Source organism: Protopterus annectens, chromosome 1.part1 (genome assembly GCF_019279795.1).
Source record: "Protopterus annectens isolate FY-2018-M chromosome 1.part1, PAN1.0, whole genome shotgun sequence".
NCBI lineage: Eukaryota > Metazoa > Chordata > Ceratodontiformes > Protopteridae > Protopterus > Protopterus annectens.
Window position 1 is genome coordinate 963,764,996 of NC_056726.1, and position 19,454 is coordinate 963,784,449.

Consider the following 19,454-nt stretch of genomic DNA (forward strand, 5'->3'; position numbering starts at 1 on the left):
CTTAACCCCAAGAAAACTAAGCTACTACTCTTTACTCCCACCATAAAATCTCCTCAGTTCCACTTCACTATTACCTCTGACAATGGAACCTACATTTCCCCTGATTCTACTGCTCAACTACTTGGTGTAACTATTGACCATAACCTCAGCTTCGATGCCCATGTTAATAATATTATAAAAACTGTTAATAAAAAAATAGGCTCCCTGTATAGAATAAAACCCTTCCTTACACCACTAGCTAAGAAATCCATTGCCCAAACTCATCTTACTTCCACCCTATTCTATGCATCTGCCATTTACACCAATCTATCAAAGCATAATCTCACCAAACTTGAAACTAGCTACAATAACATAACCAGATTTGCCACTGGCTCTCCATACAGAACCCATCACTGCCTCAACCTTAAACAACTCAAATGGTTAGAACTACAAAATCAACTACAATACAATCAACTTGTGATTGCACAAAAAATCCTGCACCATCCTACTAATGCTCCCAACCTCACTAATCTGATCTCCCCTTATAAAAATCTTTCAACACTATGCTCAGCTAATAAGCTACTTATTGCCAGCAACCCTTCTAATAACAAAGCAGGCAATTCCCTCTTCTCCAATGTTGTGGGTAGAATCTGGAACAAACTTCCTAATACACTCACCTCACTCTCATCCTCTCTAATCTTTAAAAAACACCTTAGAGACCACCTTAAAATACATTGGCTTTGCCCCTGCTCAAAGCCTGATTGAATCTACTTTTCTTCTCTCCCCTCCCCTGTTTCTTTTTCTCCTGCTTCCTTAACAATTACCCCCCATATGTTATGAACAATACTACTAAAAAGTTTTGCTAATGTTCTAATGCTTTAGATTTTGATTGACTTCACATGAACCCTACTAAAGCATTAAGACTTGTTTATTTCTTACTTCTACTCTAATGAAACCTTACATTGTTCACAATTTATTAATTTTTTCTTATCATGTCTTATTATGTAATGTGAAACTAGTCATTTTTAGAATATTTTGAATGTATTAATTCACTCATGTTGGAGCTTTTCTCCTCGGGCCTCTACTGAAAAGGGATATGTATCCAGCTAGACTATCCCGGTCAACAAATGTAAATAAATAAAATAAAATAAATAAATATATATATGGTTCCCCTTTATAAGACTGAATGAACATAAGCCTGAAATTTATAAGCCTGAAACCAAAAGCCTGAAAACTGAAAAGCTTGAAACCCAAAAGCCTGAAAACACACAAAATACATATACTGACTTTAAACAACATAAACCATATTACTTTCCACTAAGTATAAGCAGGGGGGCAAGCCCCCCCCTGCACCCACCACACCCCCTGCTACTTAAATATATCAACTCTGAGATTGCACTTATGAAGTGCAATCTTGGAGTTGATATATTTAAGTAGCAGGGTGTGTGAGGGGTGCAGCCCCCTACATGGGGGGGTGCAGGGGGGCTTACCCCTGCTTATACTTAGTGGAAAGTAATATGGTTTATGTTGTTTAAAGTCAGTATATGTATTTTGTGTGTTTTCAGGCTTTTGGGTTTCAGGCTTTTGCATTTTTAGACTTTTGGTCCCAGGCTTATGAATTTCAGGCCTTTGATGTTTCAGTCTTAGGAAGGGGATATATATATATGTGTGTGTGTGTGTGTGTGTGTGTGTGTGTGTGTGTGTGTGTGTGTGTGTGTGTGTGTGTGTGTGTGTATATGTATGTATGTGTGTATGTATATATATATATATATATATATATATATATATATATATATATAGGTTTACTATCAAAATGTCGAAAGTTTAAATAAAATGTGTACGTATTAGCGAAGTGTTTCGCCGAAAGTACACATTTCCGTATGTACATAATGTCGAAAACAGCTGTGAATTGACAATTCACAGCACTCCCACCCTTCCCTTAACTCCCTACCTAACTAGCCTAAACTCACATTTATGCAGGGGGGCAAGCCCCCCTGCACCCCCTTGTGGGGGGCTGCACCCCTCACACCCCCCTAACTTAATATTCCAACTCAGAGATCACACTACAGTGAGGAAAGGGATGTATTTCCCTAACCGCACTGTACCGCGATCCCCTTACATGAGCGAACGTTATAATTGCGAATGCACAGTCCATTCGCAATAATAACGTTTGCTCACATAACCTGCCGAACTATGAAGTATTTGAACATATGTTGTTCGAATACTTCATAGCCATGCAATTGCTTGGCAAAATTGTGATAGTAAACCATATATATATATATAAATAAATAAATATATATATATATATATATATATATATATATATATATATATATATATATATCTCATCAGGCACACTGATGTCCCACTCACCAGGCTGAACAAGAAGAAAATTAGTCAGCTGCCTGTCAGGTGCCAGGATCCACCACATAATGCATGCACTCAAATCACTCCACAACAAGCACAAATACAACTCTGTCATTGTCCATGTTGGAGTGAATGACTTGAGATGTACCTCCCTGGACTACATGAAAAGAGTCATGGAAGAGATGTGGCCGATGCAGGTATGACCCCAGCCCTGAGTAGCATCCTGCCTTTGCCCAGAATGATACCACAGTATAAGGACAAAATGATTGACTTCAACAATTGGCTAAGCTTCTGGTGTCATTCAAAAGGGATCCAGTATCTGTCTGCCTGGAATGACATGAGCGACAAACCACGATGCTTTGCCAGAGATGGTCTGCACATATCACCCCTGGGATTCAGGTTACTGGCTAAAGCTCTTGCCACGCCTGTAGTACCTTTTTTAGGGAAGGTTCAAAAGACAAAACCACCACTGTAACAGATACAAGCATGCAACATCTGAAGGTAATGCTACTCAATGCTAGAAGTCTAAATCTCAAAATGCACTTTCTTGAGGCACTCCTAAAAATGGAGAACATCGATATCTGTGCAGTAACTGAGACCTGGTTCAATGATCCAGAGAGCACCCCTGCAATACCAGGCTACAACTCTTACCACACTTTTCGGCCACCAAATCAAGACCGAAACACTAAAGGTGGAGGAGTGTCCATATTCACCAAAGATATTCACACCTCCAGGCAAGTTGTCCAACACAATGCATCTGAAATTCTCCAGGTGCAACTAACACTAGGTAAGACTGAAATCCAAATTGTAGCTTGCTACAGATCCCCCACCATGCCCCAAGACTCTCACTACACCTTTCTAAACATACTGGAAAATATTAAGATACAACCAAACACCCTAATAGTGGATGATTTCAACTACCCTGCCATTAACTGGGAAAACTACTCAGGTACCAACGGTTATTGGAATTCATAAATTCCAATGCCCTGGATCAACTAATACATTGTCCCGCCAGGGGCTCCAATATCCTAGACCTGGTCATTACCAACATGGGAGACAGATGCTCCACACCAGTGGTCACCCCCTCATTGGTCAGGTCTGACCATAAGCAAATCACCCTTGACATCCACATCCCACCCCCTCCCCCCATTAAGGAAACCTCCATAAAAAAACTTCTCCTAAGCCAACTTCATGCTACTGAAGTCAGAAGTGACAAACTTCATGACACCCATGCAGATGGGAGCTGAAAGTTTGACTGCTGAATCCTACACTAAGGCACTGTATGAGCACATCCACTCTTGCATGAATTGTGCCATCCCAGATAGAACCAAGATGCTCTCCTCCAAAATAAGGAAGCCAATCTGGTGGTCTCCTGCCTTAAACAAACTATGCAACAGAAGAAAGAAACTGTTGCAGAAAAGAGGAAAATCCCAGGATGCAAAAAACTCCCTTACTAGCCTCAGTAAAAAGCTGAGATCCCTCATAAAATCCTCCAAAGCTAGTTACGAAAATAAAATTGCCAAAGATTCCAAAGACAACCACAAGACATTCTATAGTTATGTCAAGAATCTAAATGGCAATGCTCAGATATGCTCTAAGCTACAACAGAATGGCATTAAATATATTGATCCCAAGGATATTGCCAATATCCTGGCAGATCGATTTAGTGCCAACTTCACCCCCCCCACCCCCTAAAGGGCCCATCTCAATACCAAAAGATTGCCAAATTCTGGTAATTATGGCCACACAGGTAGAAACCGCACTCTCCAAAGCTAAGAATACAGCATCCATGGGACCAGATGACATTCCGGGCTGTATACTAAATGAACTACAAAATGAACTGGCACCTCACCTAAGTGTCATGTTTAATCATAGCCTCACCTCAGGCTTCATGCCCACTGAGTGGCGCACAGCTACAATTATCCCACTCCATAAGGGGGATCCACCTTGGATCACAGGAACGACTGTCCCATCAGTCTGACGAGCCTGATCTGCAAGGGCATGGAATGCATTATCATGGAACTTATAAACAAAGACATTGGCAACCTTCAAACAGTGGACCCCACCCAGTTCTGGTTCATGAAGGGCCAATCTTGTCTCCTGAACCTGATTGACTTCTTTGAATCAGTTTCCAGAGCTGTGGATGAGGGTAAGGCAGTCCACACAGCCTATCTGGACCTCACCAAGGCCTCAGACACCATCCCCCACTCTGGAATCATAGATAAACTTACTAAGCTGGGCATAAATCCCTATGTCACTCGATGGGTTGCAAACTGGCTTACTGACAGAACACAGGCTGTAAAAGTAGCCGACTCCAAATCAAGCTCCAGACAAGTGACAAGTGGAGTATCTCAGGGTTCAGTACTGGGACCACTCTTGTTTGGCATCTACTTCGCTGATGTACAGGCCAACACTAAGGGACTCTGGCTAACAAAGTTTTCAGATGACTCCAAATTGGGAGCCGTTATTGAATCCCCAAATGGTGTGGATATTCTACAAAAGGGCCTTACAGAAACAGATACTTGGTGCCAGAGCCATGGACTTAAGCTTAATGCCAAGAAATGTATAGTTATCCCCTTTGGGAAAAACTATCTACCCATGAATTACCACATAGGTGATAGTACACTAAACACCGAAAGTGTGATGAGAGACTTATAGACACAGGTGGACAGTGGTCTCACCTTCGATAACCACATCACCACAACAGTCAGGAAATCCTTCTATGTGGCACACCTCATCACTAAGGGCTTTTCATGCCGAACCTCACAAGACATCTGCAATAGCTGGAAAGACCACAGAAATACCTCACTAAAAGTATCACAGGCCTAAAGCGGATGCCCTATACTGACCATCTAAAAAAACTCCAGCTATAGTCTGCGACATATCATCTACTCAGAGGCAATCTCTGCTTAACATACAAGGCCATGTCAATCCCTGAGCTGTTGGACATGCTCCACTTAAAGAAATCCCAATACCTCAGAGCCACATGCTTCTGGGATCTAAACCTTGTCATCACAATGAACAAAACATGCTGGAGGGATAGGTTCCTGACCCAGAGACTCCCCATACTCTGGAATAGACTGCCCATACATGTCAAGCAGAGTGCTTCCTTGACCCTTTTCAAAAGGAACCTTGACGATTGGATGGGAGATAGGAAATATCCAGGGAATTGTTATGGCTAGGCTTGTATAGGTACTAGGGCCAATAGCCTAGTACCAACCTATGAACCTATGAACCTATATGTGTGTGTGTGTGTGTGTGTGTGTGTGTGTGTGTGTGTGTGTGTGTGTGTGTGTGTGTGTGTGTGTGTGTGTGTGTGTGTGTGTATATATATATATATATATATATATATATATATATATATATATATATATATATATATATATATATATATATATATATATATATATGGTCTACTGTATATCATCGAAAAATTAAAACTGCGAGTGCTAACATTAGCAAAAATGCAGAATATCGAAATCGCTATTGTGGGGGGCTTTGCCCCCACACCCCCTGTTAAATATATATTCCAACTTTGAGATTGCACTACAGTGAGGAAAGAGCAAATATCCTGATCACCACTGTACTGCAATCCAGAAGAATTAATTTCGACATTCTGCATTTTCGCTGATGTCAGGGCTTGCGATTTTAATTTTTCAGTTATATAAAGTAGACTGTATATATATATATATATATATATATATATATATGAAAACACATTTTCCCTACTGTGCTGAATGATATGTTTGAGAAAACATCAAACATATATACAGCTGAAATGGCTTAGTGGTAAATTGCTGTGGCTATGGTGTACAGGATCCTGGGTTCGAGACTTGTAAGTGCTGATTATTTTGTTGTTAACCAGACCAAGGACTGTTGGATATAGAGTGATTAAGGCACTTTTAGCATTTGTAAGTGGGTTTGCGTGGGTTTGAACAACAGTTAGCAGTGCTAAGTTCCGGTTAAATATGCTTACAGGCAGTTAACCTTAAAAGTGCTTAATCTGTGTAGACATTGCTTAGCGCCATGCAAACAGGCTTAATCCCCCTTACTACTGCTTAAAAGAGCTTACTCCCGCTTACCCCATACTAATTTCTTTAAAAAAAAAAAGGGGTGAAAAGGGGGCATGCAGAGGGAAAGACAATAGGGAAAGTAACTATGAATGTGCAGGACAGATGTAGGAAGGTCCATAGCTGTCCATTTCTTCTACAGCAACAGCTGTGCATATATACTGAATTTGGATGTAGAGTTGGAAACTCAAACCCCTGAGAGAGGGTTGAGGGCAACAATAATGTCTTGTGAAGCCAGTTAGACCAGATTACATGTGTCCAGTGGACACATGTGCAAAATGGACAGCTATGTATGGGACAAATTTTTTTTTTTTGGGAACAGATTGCCCTTTTTTTTTAAGGTGAGAGTGGGATGCTGGGGAAGGATAGTAGGTATATTTGGGGAGGTAGGTTAGGTAGGAAGACAGGCAAGACAGACAAGACAGCATGCAGGGGCAGTAAATGACAAATGTGGAGGTAAACACCTTGGACAGGGAGGGGTGTTTGGAAATCAGAAGCTCATGAGCTCCCAAATGGAAACAATGGGACTGAGGTCCCCACCCATGTGCATTCACCACTGCACCTTCATGGCCCCAAAGGTGGCTGTGCTGGGGGCTGAGCAGGAGAGGCAGGCTGACCCTCTAATTGCACCACTCAGCCCTCAAGCTGGCATAGCAGATCTTCAAACTCCTTTTGGAGCTTGCTATGCACCAAACCCCAGACCTGGCTTCGGGTGACAGTATCTTGTCAGCACCCACACCTGGGAGGGACAAGCCCCATCCTCTGAGGCAGTTCCACCCAAAGGTGGTGCAGGACCAGCAGATGAGGAGGTCCCTGGGTGGATCACAGACATGCTGGGGCCTGGTGCCATGGCCAGATGAGGTGGGAGAGGTGGGTCCGCTGGGGTTGACCTTCCCAAACGTGCTATGGTGTTACAGTTTTAGAACATATATAGGTTAGTAATAGTCACCATAATCCAGGATTAGTTATAGCAGCATGCATAGATATTCCTATTAACCCAAAACAACAGATTTGGAACAGTTGCTTAGCAAACAGAACACACGCATATATAGAACCACAGTGGCCATTACAATGGCATGCAGGTTACACTGATAGCAACAGGCCAACAATGATAGTATTCCTACATGGAACATTAATAAAAACACATTTCAATATTTGTTAAACAATAGGGCATATGTCCCAACAGTAGGTTTGGTGTAAAACATACCCATTGATTTGTGTGTTTAGATTATTGTTGCATATATGGTGGGGGGATAGATGTCAATTGACAACGTGTATATCCTTGCAGTACTCACAACTTTAATGATCATTGCTCTAAGCATTACTCTACAGGTATTATTACAATACCGTATGGCCCTGGTTTGGGCAGTGGTATGTTTGTACACAGTGTATACTTCAACTGTCTTATAGCTACATTCTACTTCTCTTACCTGGTAGATATGTGGGGGGGGGTGTTTGTTAACACTACTTGACTGTTTCTACACATATTCCCAGATTCCTAGTTAAAATTATTTATGCATACAGCTTACTACCACTCCTAGGATTCAAACCATGGCTGTGTGTGCTAAAATACAACAATTTGTGTTTCATTAGAGTGAGCTATTTAGAAAGTGCTGTCTCTTCCTTCAGTGTTTTCTGTCTAAGTCTCTCTTGGTTGTACAATCTGACCTTGTAATTACAACATTCCTATACAGACATTCCTTGACATATTTTTTATGTAGCACAGTGTGAGAAACAGTTGACACAACAGTACTATTTGCATATCAGATCTTGGTGAATGCAACATGTGAGACCATACAATACCAGAGTAAACACAACCAGTCCAGGATTTAGAACTTTATTGCCAGGCAGTTACACTTTTATTTAAATATGACCTATATGGGAATATTGTTGTTATATTGCCTGGTTTATTCAGTAGAAACATACACATTTTTTATTCTGGCAGGTGACATTTTACTCCTTTTTATTTATTTGGTATGACTACTACAAGCAGGATTGTTACTCACCAGCCTCGCAACACAGCCTTTGCAACCTGCTGGCATGGGCTTCCTGGTTCACAGCCTGCTCAGCTGCAGCTGTAATGAAAATAGAGAAACATTTATGCATACCTATCTATCACATACATAGGCGGGACTTTGGTAAACAGTTATTGCAATGAATACTTACACACTCCTGGGACATCTCCCCTCTCTCTTGCATCTTGGACCCACTGTTCCAAGAGCTCCCTCTTCCTCTGTTTCAAGTCAGCATAGTGGTGTTGGACCTGCTCACCAATCTGAGGGATACCAGTGGCACTGGTTATATCACTGGTGAGACTTTTCCAGGCTTCTGCTTTATATTGGGGCCCTGGTATTGGTCCTGCAGCAGTCCCATGTCACGTTTTTTTACCGGGAGTCCTATCATGACCTTGGACTCCTGTATGCCCCAGCACTGCACCCAAATGCACATGCCCTCTCCAACACCTGCCATACTGCCTACAGTGAAGAGCTGCAACCAGTTATGAGCTGTATTCCTGCCTGCGGGGTTTAAATATGACTATTTCCTGCCCTTTGCCATGATTGGACAGTTTTGAAAATGCTGAGCTAAACTACGGGCAAACCTGCTTAGCTAAGGTTGGCAGTGCTTAAAGAGGCAGGTTCAGCATTGCTTACCAATGGGCAAATCTATTTAGCTGGGCTATTCATTGCTTAGTATTCATATGTACACAATGCTTACACCCGGTCAGCATAGCTGTGCAATGCTTAGAATTGCTTATGTTTTATACATTCATAGGTTCATAGATTAGTACTAGGCTAACTGCCCTTGTGGGCCATTTTCAGCCTAGCCAATTACTCCATGTGAGAATCAAACCCTGCACCTTATGTTTCTAAGGTAAACACCTTAACCATTATGCCAACCACCCACCCTATTATATTGGTCTACCACCTGTATGGGATTGATTCATCATTCTTTACATAATATATATTTATTTACCTTTCCTGACATCCCCCAATGTTCTGTGATTAATTTAGTCTTGTGTGACTATACTGTATGGGTCACTTGTGTTTATATGGGCGTTTCACTACTTTATTACACTGACACCTCAAATCTGGGCCCAATACACTATTCTGGATGAGAAAAATAAGTTACTTCTTACATAAATATACAAAAAATTAAAACTGTAATGTTTATACATACAAAATGGAAATGGCTTTGGTGAGGCTCAAGCCATGAATGATTACATGCAATGTGTAAGCTAACCACGACACTATTGCACTTATGATTATGCTGGATGTCTATTGCTTTTTAACATGCTGTTTTAGCTGATCTAAGCATAGTTCAGCAATGGACACACCCGCGCAGCTGCACTTAAACTTTATTGCATATATAAAAAAAAAGAATTTATTTGTTGTGTTTTTTTTATTTATACATTTCAGAATATCCATGCTAATGCTGAACTTGTTATTCTATCAACTTTCTGACTTTGTAGGAATGATTGTCCCTTATGGCTTTGTCCAGATTCCTTGCTCTGACAGGTTGAGAGTTGTGTGCTATGTGCTTATGCTAAACCTGTTATTCTATCTATTTTTGTCTTGGTAGGGATGATTATCACTTATGGCTTTGTCCAGATTTCTTTTCCCTGATGGATTGGGGGTGTTATGAGCATTCTCGCTCATTTTAAATTGCCAAACAGCAAATCTGGAGTGCAGGGGGTGTGTATTGCGAGAGCTTTGCTCTCAGACACACACCCTGCACTCATACACAGAACCATGCCCATTTTACAGCACAGCAGTGCACCTTCACACATATGCATGACACTCTGCCGTGCTGCACAGGAACAGTCCTTGCCATGCAGGAATAACTTATTCCTGCATGGCTGTTTGCTGAATCCAAGGTCAGTCTTCTGTACTTTCATTAATGTGATAGGGATCCATGTAATATGACCTGAAAGAAAACAAATTAATACAAATTATTTATTTATTTGATATTTGTTAACCAGGTTATTCCAACTGGGCTAAAAATCCATTTTCAGTGGGGACCCAAGGATAATAGCTCCAGTACAGGCACGTTACAGAACAAATGATCACAGGCATATACAGAGAAATTAAATTATATAAGTTCCTAATATACAGAAGAGATAAAGTACTATAACATGATAACAATTTTTTTTAACATTTGACAGAGCATTCAGTTGAGTTTTACAGAGAAAGCAGAGAATTAAAGAGAAGAGCCAGTAGTGTGTGCATATGTATATGTGGAGGAGTAATAAACCCTAAGTGCTTATTCTCAGAGTAGGACAAAGGGGAGGGGGAAAGGTTAGGAGGTTTTGCAGCTGAAAGTCAGTGTAGAAGGAGTGAAAAAAAGTCACACAGCGTTGTAGTGGATTAGGTAGGGGTTTGATAGGGACAACTTTTGGTGTTAAGAAGGTGAAGTTTTAATTCCTTTGGAAGAGTTTATGATGGGGAATAGATCTTATGTGAAAGGGGAATTTGTTCCAAGCTTGGGCTATGGTGGATTTGTAGAGCAATTTATCGACAGTTTTGCTGGGTTGGGAGATATCCAGAAATAGTTGGTTGGAGATGCGGATAGTATGTGTAGGGGTGTAGAAGGATACCAGGAAGGAGAAGGCTGAGCAGGAAGATGGTTTGTATACTATAGAGTGTAAGATTTGCAACTGTGGTAGCAGGAGTTGTTGAGGGGAATTCAAGCCATTGTAGAGAGTTGAGTGCAAGACAGTGGTGAGAGTTGTGAGGGGAGTTCTTGGCAAGTCTAGCTACCTTGTGATAGGTTTGCTGGAGTTTGGACATGGCTGTTGCCTGTATGTTAGTACATATTGAGGTGGCATAGAGGAGGGAGGGGAGGAAGAGAGCTTGAGCCAGGGAGAGTCTAGCATTGGGAGTTAGAAATTTTCTATTACGGTATAGGAGACTGAGTTTTTGGTGGGTTGTTTTTATGCTTTGCAAGACCTGTAAGTTAAAATTGAGCTCATCATCTATGATGGTACCTAGGAGCTTAGTCTGAGGCTCAGATTGTATTATGGTCTTGTTGGAGGATGTGATGAGAAAGGTAGATTTATGTTGAGTGAGTAAGCGAGTGAGAAAGAGCAGGAGTTTTTATTTTGTTATTTAAGATGCCTTTATTATCAGACAACCATTTTCAGTGGATAGAAAGGCATCTTGAGTCAGTTCATGGAGATCTGAGATGTTATTAGAAATGGAGATGAGTGTGAAATCATCAGCGTATTGTATTAGGGAGGATTGCTTGCAAGATGTAGGAAAATCATTACTGAAAATGTTAAACAGGAGAGGACCCGGGATGGAACCTTGAGGTATGCCAGATGTGATTGGAATAGAGGGGGACCAAGAGGAGAACCATCTTGACAGATTGTTGCCTATTAGAAAGGTAATTAGTGAACCATTGAAGTGAAGGAGGGGAGGGATTGAGGTTAGCAAGTTTAGATAGAACAATAGGGTGAGAGACAGTGTCAAAGGCTTTGGAGAGGTCAAGGAAAAGACAGGATATGAGTTGGTTGTTATCTCTAGCCTCTACTACTTTATGTGTAAAAGATAGGAGGACAGTGGTTGTGCTGTGGAATGACCAAAAGCCATGTTGAGTTGGTGTAAGGAGGTTTTCCTGAAGTAGAAAGTTTAGTAGCTGATTATGAATGCACTTTTCAAGTATTTTTATAGTGGGGAAAGAATGGCTATGGGTCTGTAGTTAGATGGGTCAGTAGAATTTCTCCCTTTATGCAAAGGGATAGTGAAGAAGGATTTCCAAATTTCAGGGACTGTTGCTTCTTAAATGGATCTATTGGTTAGTATGGATACGGGGAAGGCTATGGAATCAGCAGCTATTTTGAGGAAGAGTGGGGAGGTTGACTGAGGAAGGAGAGCAGGGTATGAGCTTTAGCAAAAGTGATTTTATGTAAGCAGTAGAAACAAGTTGAAGAGTGAACATGTTTTTGTTATGTGGGTTGGGAGCATTAGAAGGATGTTAGTGTTGTGGTTAGTGTGTGTGAGTTTTTGGACATTATCAATGAAGTGATTGTTGAGAAAGGTAGCAGTATCAAGTGGAGTGTTATTTGGCAAAGGAGAAGGAGTTGAATAGTGACCAGGCTGGAGAACTTTGTTAAGGGTAGTCCAGAATTAACATGGATTAGATTTACAGTTTAGTTGGGGAGAGTTGCAGTAGAATGTTTTATCATTGTTGATTTGTTTTTTGACAAGGTTCCAGAGTTCCCTGTAGGTTTGAAACAGGGGTTGTGACTTGGATTTAGCCCAGGTATTCCAAGCACTGTTTCTTCTGTGCATGAGAGATCTGGTTTCTTTAGATAGCCAGGCAGCATAATTAACTTTAATTTGAATTCTTCTGAAGGGGGGGGGGGGGAGTTGAGAGTTTTGAGGAAAATGTGGTTAAATTTTACCACTGCTTCATTGAGAGGGAGTTGCCTAAGTAAGGACCAATTGAAGCTGGATAGTATAGAGTTAAATAAGTTGCCATTAAAATTGGATAGTTTAAAGTAATCTCTGTATGAGTGTGTTTTGGGTAATTGAGTAGTGTGTGTTTGGATGGAGGTGGGAAGATGATCGCTTAAGGTATCTGGTAGTGTACAAGGGCTGTGGTAGATGTTAGCGGAGTTTGCCAGGATCCAGTTGATAGTAGAATTGGAAGAAGAGGTTTTGTGTAAGCTGGTGGGTGATGTTATTAGTTGGTGGAATCTGTGTAGGTTAATACACATTTGGGGAGAATCAGTTGTTAGTTTAGTTCAGTCAATATTGACATCTCCAAGGATGAGGGTCTCATATGGTATATTATGGGAGAACCAGGATGGGTTCAAGGGTGGGGATGTTACTACTTGGAGTGATGTATATGGTGGTAATTAGATGGCAATTTAGGATAATTAGTTCAGCTGGGTGGAAGTCGGGAATATGGATGTTAATTGGTGAGAGGTTAAGATTGTCAGAGTAGAGGATGGCTACACCATCCCCTTTTTAGGGATCTATCAGAGGGTAAATATTATAGCCAGGTGGTAGTATTTCAGAGTTTGAGATGTGGGTTTTAGCCAGGTTTCACATAAAGTTAGAATGTGAGGCAAGGTATGGGCTATCCAGGTATGAAGCTCAGAGATTTTGCTAGCAAGGCTTTGAATATTTAGAAAAAGGATGGTTAGGTGTTTAGGAGGAATTGTGAGAGGGTTGGGGGTGGAGAGGGAGTGGTTTAAGAAGAGGTGGGGAGGTAGTGGATGTTTAGGGGTGTGTGGTTATGGGAATGGGAAGCAGGGCCAGGGTTGGGGTGGATGTCCCCTGACAGAAGTAAGTTTCTAGTGTAGAGGTTAGTGGAGTTAATGGAATGTGGAGATAGTAGTATTTAGTATTGAGTTTACAGGAGAGAGGATGCAGTTGATATAAAGTAAATTTGTGAAAGCAGATCTTAGAGAAATTGAAGAGAGATGGTGAGATTGCAACAGAGTGATAAATACTGGCAGTTGTAGGAGTGGGTGAGGTGGAAGAATGTATAGGAGGGTGGGAAAGGTTATTGTGATAAGAGGTAGAGAGTGAGAGAAGTATTAGACATGGAATAGAAATGTATATGTGTTGCATTGTGTGTTGTTTGGGGTATACTTGAAGCATTAGTAGAAAGAGGATAGAAAGAGGATAGGTAAAGAGGAGATGAAAAGTAAGATTGATAGAGTGATTGGAAATAGTGACAGAGAAGAAGTGGAATATGACTGGTTGTTCATGCAGGAAGGGATGGATTTGGAGAGGATAAAAGTAATTGATATGGGGGTGGGTGGGAATGGGGTAGGGTAGAGTAGCAGAGTGAGCCTGAGCATAGCAAGGGTGAATGGAGGGGGACTACACCCATAAAGGGAGACAGTAGAATCACCAAGAAAACAATCTAGAAACAGCAAGAACAGTAAGTATGTGAGCAAAGAGATTTACAGTGTATTTATACAGCTCTGTCCTTCTTGCCACTACCTGGTCAATCCACTCAGCCAGCTGGTTGGGCTTATGTCTCTGTAGGTCATCGTACCTGTAGAGGACACTGTTGGCCAGCATGTGTAATCCCTATCATGGATGTCAGGTGCTCACTCAACTCCTACCAGATGTCAATCTTTTTTCACTTACTTCCTCTTGTCCATCCCTGGATCTTATTCAGATATAACTACCCAAGAAGGTCGACCATTATCAGGGTCTCCTTGTCTGACCAGCTTGGAGTGTGCCCTCATGCCTTCACAGGTGCTGCCATTATTGAAAGTTCCAGAGCCAAAATGAAGAAATTATGAACTGGGCTGTGGTTCACAGGTTTAGAACTACTTCCTCCGGGATGTGTCATGTCTCCACCTTAACCAGATCCACATAACCAGCAGGGTCATTATACCAGGCACTGTTATTATTGGCAAATTTGGTTTAATGAAATATGCTTTGCCATGTGGATTTTTTAAAGGAATACATTCACATTTCATTTATATGCTTCATAAGAAACAGTATGCAATAAACATTTTTCCTTTGTATTACTTACATTTGTTACTGCTACTGTGCATTGCCTTAGCTACCTTTTTTAAAGTATTATACCCGAGTGTCATTTATTCTAGAGCAGCAGTAGTATGTGTGTTTGTGTGTGTGTGTGTGTGTATGTGTGTGTGTGTGTGTGTGTGTGTAGATATATATATATATATACATTTTTGGGGTGGGGGTGGAAGAAATATATATTCCTATGTGATGTGTAAGATTACCAACTTTTTTTAAGTGTTGAGTGGTTTGAGGTGAAAAGGTGTGCCAGATGATGTTAGCTGGGCAGAGATTGCACTTCATGGTTGTGTAAACTGTCATACATATGACTCCATTGTATTTTTTCTAAATCTGTTCAGATTTGGGAATATCTGAGGTTAACTGTGTATTCCTGTGACATGCTAGAGACTGCTGAAGACTGCTGTGGACTCTGCCACTTTCTGCTGTACATTCACCTGAACTCAAAACCATGTTCGTTAGCAGCCAAGAATGACTTATGTGCATAAGTGGCATTAACACCTTCACATTGCTACTTTTCATAGGTTTTAGTGTAAAAGGGCTAATTTGCATATAAAATGCAAATATGAACCTATATTATTGTAAAATAGGTTAATACCACCATATTAACTTGCCATTGGCCCGAATATATCCACAATGACTTAAAAAGAAAATGTAAAAAGTCATGGACATTCAGAAGCCATATAGCTGAAACACTCGATATTTTAAGGGGTCATTTGCATATGTACTTTGGGCTTCTATTACAGGATGATTAAGGTATCACATTGTGAAAACTCTAGCTTGTCTAGGTTTTTCTTGTAGTTTTTATTAATTGGTTTGTCTTTGTGGCTTTTTTTACATTTTTTACAAGAAAGGAAACACTAATCTGAATGTCATGGTCCATAGTTCTAGACTTCTTTGCCTGCACAGTTTTATGCCATGCATGAGTCTGCTGCATGGGGTCCCTTTCTACTACTGCTGTTGGTTGGTCACCATTAGTCATAGTGGGACTGGAATTGGGAGCTGTAATGACAGCACAGGTCACTTCACCATCAGACCAGCACATGATCATGTTGTGCAGAATGCAACATGCAGTCAGTATCCTGAATACAGTAGCTGGGTCACTGAAGGGCATTCCCAAACTCCTACAAGCACTAAAGTGACTCTTCAGGAGGCCAGAGGTCCACTTGATGACACTGCAGGTCTGGGACATGGATGTGTTATTGTTGTTTTCTGCAGCTCCATTTGGTTTCTCACTGGTGTTATGAGCCATGGCTCCAATGGATATCCCGCATCACCTGAAAGAAAAAATGTGTAGCAAGAGAGAAAAGGGAAGACAAGAGACAAAACAAAGGAAAAGTGGGTTAGCATTCAGTAATACATTTTACCATGAATAACTACTTAAATGCAATAGGAAAAAGAAAAGAAAAACTTTGCAATTACCAAGAAGATGATCACTGGGCATCCTACCATACAGGAAGTGACAGTAGAGTGAGCTAGTGTGCCAGATATGGGAATCATGTGCACTGCCATGATCCTGGACAGAGATGTTGGTGATATACCTTTATGCATCACAAACTGGCAACTAATGGAGTGGTAGCCTTTCCTATTGTGGTATTATTCCCCAGAGAATCAGAAGGGGTCTTAATTGTAACATGGGTGCAATCTATCATGCTAAGTAACTTAGGGAAAAGTGCTACACCATAAAATCCATGCATAATCTTGGCTTGTTCCTGACATGACACCAGGAAATAGATGTACTGATCCAACTACTGCAGTATCTTCAAGGTAGAAGCATGCAATATACCTAACATGTCCCCAGTCTGTCTCTGAGAGGTCCCCATGGTAATATAGTGAAGGCTATCTATACCCTAGTATCTACAGGGATAGGAAGTCCATGCTTTCTTGCAGAGCCACTGTGGGGGTCATATATACTCCCTAAAACTCTTATAATGTCCGTGCTCACTCTGAACCTATCAAATATCTCCTGATTATCAAAGTTATAATGAGTTATCCTCTGCCTATATTTCCACTTTATTGGCCAGTGAGTGCCATTGGATGCAAGTGGTTTTAGTTCAGCCAAGACAATCAACTCACATTTGGAAATAATAAGATTAGCAGTAAATGAAGACATTTTTGCAGATCGCAAAGTAAATAGAATCGGTGAGACTCTTCCATACATTATTTATCTGTGAACAGCACAGACAAGTGGGAAAAATTCCACTATGAATTACAAATAAATGAGAGGATGCTTTATTAGCACATGCTAGGTTACATCATTCCTAATTTACATCTCATTATGATGTGATTTGCTTATGCTCATTCACGACCATCATGCATTAGTGTAAGTGGCCCCTACAAATCATGGATAAGTTGTGTACATTTGCTTACAGCAGAGATAGCCTTAACATATTGCTTAATGACTACAAATGCCACACAATATGTCCATGTAGTTTGACATTTTTCTGTTCTCTGTTCCATGATGGGTACAGCATTGTTTGTGTAACTATGCAAATGAGGTCATGATGAAGTACAGAGTATGTGAAAATATATAAGGACTAGCAGGATCCTACAGATGCTAAATAATAACTGCATATTTTCTACTGCAAATCAAGGATGTGAATTATGATTTGGAGGGCATGTTTCAGAATACCTTTGTCCATATATTTAATGTCTGCAGTTCTGCCATGTAGTTAGTGTGTGTTTGTCAAGGCTTGGTTGCTAATTCAGTTTAAATATCCTGCTAATCTATTTGGAAAATAAATGTTTTTGCTCAAACTGCTTTTGATGTCTTAGGGGTTTAATAGTGATGGACAGTAATAAGAAAATGAATCTCCTCAAAACTGGTGTGCTCAGACAAATTTTCTAAACGAACCTAGCATGTTATCTCATCTGTCTGTCTTAAAAATGCAGATAAGAAGAGTAAAACAGTGGCAAAAATAAGAAGACAAGGGATCACAACTTTGTATTCTGGTTCTATGGAATACTGTAGGATGTCAAATAAATGTAAATAGTTGAATGGGAGTGATTTCACAAAATGATAATTGTGTGCTTATTCACAATAGCCAATGAAAGAGGAGAAGGAAGGAGATATATGGTCAAATTAACATAAGGGGCAAGCAACTAGAAAACAGTTGAGTTTAAAAAACACAGCAGCTCCAGGGTAGGAGGGTGGGGGAAAACCTAATTTCTGTATGACTCACAAGAGACATAGCTGGGTCTCTTTCCTAGTTTAAATATACAATTAAAAGCATACTACAAGTAAAACACAGCGTAAAGAAAATGAATCACAATATACAAAATAGAAGAAAGCAATAAAACAATGCAAAGTACAAGACAGCAAAAACAAACTAATCTTTTCATTACAGCAAGTTGTGGCAGAGTTTCCTAGTTAAGTCTTGGAATGTTTTATTTTACTCCTTAAATAAGAAGGGTTAGTTCCTAGCTCTACCCTCAGTTCACAGGTAATTAACCTTAATTTGACCTGTTATAATTTCTGTGTGACTCACAAGAGACACAGCTGTCATCTCTTTCCTAGTTTAAATATGCAGTTAAAAGTAGAATACAAGTAAAACACAGAGTAAAGAAAATGAATCACAACATACAAAATAGAAGACAATAAAGCAACACAAAATACAAGAAAGCAAAAACAAACCAACCTTTCCTTCATAGCAAGTTCTGGCAGAGTCTGGGTGAGCTTTTCTAGTAAAGCCTTGGAATGTTTTATTTTACCCCTTAAATAGAAGGTTTAGTTCCTAGCTCCACCCTCAGTTCACATGAAGTCAAAAGAGACACATCTGTGTTCTCTTTCCTAGTTTAAATATGCAATTAAAAGCAGAATACAAGTAAAACAAAGTGCCTCATAACTTCCCTCTCTGTCCTCAAAACTAACCCATCTGTTTCTTGTTGGATCCACAAATCCAGATTTTGCCCATCCAACCAACCAGAAATCCTGACTTAATTATAACCCTAAACATTATGCTTACTAATCAGCTCTGCTTTACTTTACGACTCATGTCTCATCTAGGTATGATTTTGTCAGTATCAACATTATGTAAAGAATTTATAACAATGTTTTACTATATATACATATCCACAGCTAGTGGGGGTTTGGCTTTATTGGCCTGAAATTGTCCATTAAAATGACAAAACAAGTCATGGGCATTCAGAATCGCCAATTGGCTGAAACACCTAATGTTCATAAGGGTCATTTGCATATATCCCATGTGCCTCTGATACAAGAGGTTTGGGAGGTCACTCAGTGGAAGTTCTAGCTTTGCTGGAGTTTTCATTTTGTTTTTACTATATACTATATGGAATTATCTTCTAAACTGTCTTGTCCTTTATTACTATGTATTGCCTGACATTTACTATGTTATAACTAGTTATCTACTGTCAATGAATTTGCTGATTTCTTCCTGTTTATTTTTATGTATTTTATATACTTTTTATGTATTCTATGTATTTTTGTATAATCTTATGCATTTTATCTGGAGCTTTTCTCCCTGGGCCTCCACTGAAAATGGACCTGTGTCCAGTCAGACTTTCC